Source organism: Mus pahari, chromosome 22 (genome assembly GCF_900095145.1).
Source record: "Mus pahari chromosome 22, PAHARI_EIJ_v1.1, whole genome shotgun sequence".
NCBI classification, from domain to species: Eukaryota; Metazoa; Chordata; class Mammalia; order Rodentia; family Muridae; genus Mus; species Mus pahari.
In genome coordinates, this window is record NC_034611.1 from 11,140,312 (window position 1) to 11,145,909 (window position 5,598).

General features: G+C 41.4%; 1 pseudogene; it reads left to right on the forward strand.

Annotated features, from left to right (window-relative positions):
- Nucleotides 1–3,089: 3,089 nt before the first annotated feature.
- On the forward strand, nucleotides 3,090–4,117 carry LOC110338931 (annotated as a pseudogene).
- Nucleotides 4,118–5,598: the final 1,481 nt, after the last annotated feature.

Below are 5,598 nucleotides of genomic sequence, written 5' to 3' on the forward strand. Positions count from 1 at the left end.
ACCAAGAACATTGGGGCAGATAGAGAGTGCCCCCACTACCACTGCCACCACTATTACTGGGCCGATCCAAGTAGAGTTAATTGGGTACAGCAACACTCATGAAAGCTTACTGTACTCATTTTCTAACGAAAATTTTCTCTATGCGGCCCTCACTATTTTATAAGGGAGAGGTGCATTCTCTTAATCCTAACTTTATTATATCTTTCTGTCAAAACAGCTTAAAACATCTCCTGAAACTTTCTAACATCTCCCCTAACTTCCTAAAACTATTTAAATCAAGCCAGAAATTCCATAAAATCATTAACTCATCTAAACAATATTATTTTATCAAAGTTCATCTTCATGTTGATATTCAGGAAAATTGCCCAACAGAGTGGGCTATCACTCAGGAGGTATCAAACCAGGCTATAGGCAGAGAGTGTCTGACGCCCAATGCCCAAATCACATCATGCCAGAAACATGAGGAATATAGTTATGACAAACATGAGAAAGCAAAGCAGTAGCAGGAAGCAATCCTTGGTTAAAGCTCCTGGGGCTGTGCCTGTCCAGGGTGTACCCATCACAACTGTGCAAAATGGTGGGCTGTCTCTAGGCAGGTCACTTACCTCTTGTAGCTCCTTCTGCATGTCATGTTCTAGAAATATGTTAAAGGCTAGAAAGTACAAAATTGCAGCTGACTGGAGTCCTGTATCATCTCATGGGATAAAGATGAACAGAAGGTGAGAGAAAAAAAAAAAAAAGTACGCTCAAGCCTGTTGCACCTCTATAGCCAACAATAGTCCATTCATGACAATAGAAGCCACACAGCTGAAACACCTCACATTAGGGCCCATCTCCCCATACTGTGGCATGATAATAATGTTTCCAAAACACACTTGCAGCATGCTTTCAAACTAGGACCATCCCTGTCTTCTTAGATGGAGTTTTTCAAACTTTGAAAAAACATTTAATATAAGGTTATAGAATATGAAGTGGTCATACCTCTTATTATAACCATGGATTTGCATAGAATGTCTAATCTCTTAAGTCATGATTTATCTTTTAAAAAATTAGAATGATAGCAATGCCTCATTTAGGGTTAAATAAGATAGAATGTAAACAAATAACAAAAGAACACCACTTAGAGAAATAGAACAAAGTATTTCAGCAACAGCAGTTATCGTTTTTGTTATTTCCTATAATGGTATCAGACATCCTAATGGGAGGGTTTACTGTTGAATAGAAGCTCCTGCTATCGTGATTGCAATGATGACTTTGGCATATAGGGTCAATTTCAACCTTACATAGGGTCTCCAGATAGTATGAGCCTATGACATAACACCACAGTGTAAAATCCACCCTTATGCACTCACGCAGAGGTCTGTCTCTCTGATAAATAACTCTATGTTCCTTGGAACAAGTAGTTTCTATGGGATTCTGGGAACACTGTTAAAAAGATCACTTGTTCGTGTTCTATAAGAAAATCTTTTGCTTTCACTTCTTAGACAGTTTGAAATGGAGTGCTCTTGACCTTTAGCCAAAGCTCAGAACCAACCTTGAATGACAGTCAATAGGGATGGCACCAAATGTTCCCCTGTGACATAGAGGATTTCAGTTTTATGGACACCTGAACTGGCACCTGCTGTCAGCACACCTCCATTTTCATATATATATATATATATATATATATATATATATATATATATATATATATATATATATAAAATAAGAACCAAGGTAACTCTTTCACTCTTTCATCTGCTATGCATATTTTGGCTTCCCAACTTCATATATTATCTCACAGTATGTTGTTGACAAGAAAGTTTGATTTTACTTTTAAGATAGATTATACACCTGTTTGTATATAAAATCAAATATTCAGCCTGAGAAACTTTCTGTTCTTGCACTCAAATTATTTGCTCAAAATAGGGAGTATCAATGAAGAATTCAAAAGAAAAAAACTGTCATGTGTCTTCAGGGTCCTCTTTACCACAGTCAAATGAAACTTATATTTCTGTAGTCTTCTTTTATTTTTGATGATTTTGAAATTGTTAAGAAATATTATTTGGGTATATTGTAGAATGTTCTTCATTAAAATATGTTTTCTACGTTGCACCATGCAAACTTGATTGACCAGTTTTTTTTGAGAGTGCCTTAGTTTGGGTTTTATTGCTGTGAAGATACACCATGACAAAGACAACTCTTATAATGGCAAACATTTCATTGGAGCTGGCTTACATTTCCACAGATTTGGTCCATTATCATCATGGAAGGAAGCATGGCATCATATAGGCTGATGTGATAATGGAAGAGGAGCTGAGAGTTCTACATCTTGATACAAAGGCAGCCAGGAGAAGGCTGTCTTCCTCCTGGAGACTGAGCATAGGAGACCTCGAAGTCTACCTACACAGTGACATACTGTCTTGGTCAGGGTTTCTATTCCTGCACAAACATCATGACCAAGAAGCAAGTTGGGGAGGAAAGGGTTTATTAGGCTTACATTTCCATACTGCTGTTGATCACCAAAGGATGCAGGACTGGAACTCAAGCAGGTCAGAAAGCAGGAGCTGATGCAAAAGCCATGGAGGGATGTTCTTTACTGGCTTGCTTGCACTGGCTTGCTCAGCCTGCTCTCTTATAGAACCAAGACAACCAGCCCAGAGATGGCACCACCCACAAGGGGCCCTCCCCACTTGATCACTAATTGAGAAAATGCCTTACAACTGGATCTCATGGAGGCATTTCCCCAACTAAAGCTCCTTTCTCTGTGATAACTCCAGCCTGTGTCAAGTTGACACAAAATTAGCCAGTACACATACCTCCTCCAACAAGGCCACACCCTCTCCAATAAAGGCATACCTCCTTACAGTGGCATTCCATATGGCCAAGCATTAAAACACATGAATCCATGGGGGCCAAACCCATTTGAATGACCGCAGAGAGGAAGGCCAAAACAAACCATATCCTTATCCTATCATGCCAAGAGAATACATCATTGGTATGACTTATCAGGCTTGGTCAACTGTCTGGCAGTTTTTAACCTAATTTCTCTATTAAAAATTGTCCCCTTTTGGGGGCGGGGCGGCCTGGGGCCCGGGGCCCTGGGGAAGATGAGCGCCCTCTTAGAGCTGAAAGAGCAGCAGGAGAGGCTGCGGAGGCGGCGGCCTTGGGGGACATTCGGGAGATGCAGAAACTGGTGGAGAGCAGGGTGGATGTGAACTCGCAAAATGAGGTCAACGGCTGGACCTGTTCACATTGGGCATGTAAACGCAACCATGGACAGGTGGTGTCCTACCTGCTACAGTCAGGAGCTGACAGAGAGATCCTTACATCAAAAGGAGAAGTGCCGATACAGTTAACATCAAGGAGAGAAATCAGGAAGATTATGGGAGTGGAAGAAGCCGATGATGATGATGATGATGATGATGATGATGATGATGATGATGACGAGATCCCCCAGCTGAAGGAGTCAGAATTGCCCTTTGTTCTCAACTACCTGTCCAACCCAGCCTTCCCTTTTAACTACACCCCTGCAGCAGAAGACTCCACCCAGTTACAGAATGGGGGCCCTTCCCCACCTCCAGTGTCACCTCCTGTGGATGGCTCACCTCCATTGCTTCCCCCCACAGAGCCCCCTCTGCTAGGAGCCTTTCCTAGGGACCACAGCTCTTTGCCACTGGTCCAGAATGGTGATATTTCTGCCCCCTCTGCCATACTTAGAACACCAGAAACCACAAAACCTGGGCCTGTCTGTCAGCCACCAGTGGAGTCAGAACCGCTCCTTGTTCTCTGCCCCATCCAAGCCCGCCGGGTGGAGCCTCAGAACGGGACGTATGCAGGCCCAGCGCCAGCATTCCAGCCATTTTTCTTCACCGGAGCATTTCCATTTAATATGCAAGAGCTGGTACTCAAGGTGAGGATTCAGAATCCATCTCTTCGTGAAAATGACTTCATTGAAATTGAACTGGATCGACAGGAACTCATCTACCAAGAGCTGCTCAGAGTGAGCTGCTGTGAGCTGGGTGTTTATCTAGACCAAGTGGAAAAGATTTACCCAACACTCTGTTAAGAAAGGACAAAGATGTTGCCTGACTCTAGGACTTCCAGGAGCTGGAACTGGTTCTGATGATAAGTGAAAATAATTTTGTTTAGAAACGCTGCATCCACACTGACTGAGAGGCCTTGCTACAACCGGAGAGCTTCAGAACTGACATACTAATGCAGCAGGGACTTTATCACTGAGTATTGTGACAGTATGTGTCACCTCTGGTCCAAAGGACAAGCCATTGATCCCAAAGCCTCGGATGCCCACAAGGGCCCCTGGTGCTACTGCGTAGTGTTCACTAACACCCTGCCTCAGCAGGCAGGAGTCCCGACCCCCCCAGCAGCGGTGCCACTCTTCCAAGCCTCTTGGTGCACAATAAACTATTGCTGAATCTTTGAAAAAAAAATTGTCCCCTTTTCTTCTCCTTTCCACATTGTACTCTTGAAAACACAATTCCTATGCGGAGCCCATACATACAGGTTTGAAAGTTATATAATTTCTAATGAAGAGACAGCCACCTATATGAAATATTGGAATTCATTCCTTCACTCTGTGTATTTATTTATTCAGTTATTGATTTATGCTAGTATGGGTTCATATTTATTTTGTTGCTCAAATTGTTCTATCTGTTGTGATTTTATTCTAATGTGTCATGTCCTCACTGATACGTTCTAGAATTTACTTAGTATTGATCTAGTTCTTCATTTTGCACTTTATGTTGTTCAACTGCTCAATTCCAATATGCCTGTGTCATGCCATGTCATGTATCTGTTGTTGCAGAGTGATGCTGTTTCACTGTCTTAGAAACTCTTGTATTTCAGCTACAAACTCACTTCTCTTTCTGATCTTATGATTAACAGTGAGATTTTTATTGTCATTATAGTTTTATCTTTCAGAGTACCATAAACATCAGAGTCAAGTAGCACATAGTCTTTCAAGGCTGACCCCCTTTCACTTAAAGTTCATTCATGTTTTGCAGTGCGATGGATCCTTTGTCATAAATAAATAGAATTCCATGATCGTAATACAGTTCACTCACTTGTTGATAAGTGTAATGGTTAACATAATTATTACTGTGAATCAATTTGACATTAGCATTCATGGACAGACTTCTCTGTAGACAAGTTTTCAGTTCAGTCAGGTAAATACCTAGAAGCACTGTTGTTATATCATATATATAGCTATGTTTACCTTTGTAAGGAAGGACATGGGTTATTTCAAAATATATTTAACACCAATATTTCATGTTCCTACTAAGAGACAAGTATACCAGTCACTGTTCTATTGCTGTGAAATGACACCAGGACCAGATAAGTTTATAAAAGGAAGCCTTTAATAGGCAGCTTACTTACAGATTTAGAGGCTTAGTCCATTATGTCAGGGAACGTGGTGGCATACTTGGTGCTGGAGCAGTAGCTGAGCACTACATCCTGATCCACAGGTAGGAACTGAGACTCTTCTTAAGAACTTTTTTAGGTAAAAATGAAGGTAAAACAGTGTGGGGAAAGCTTCAGTTTTTATCACACTCCACAAAGATATTATCGCATACACACACACACACACACACACACACA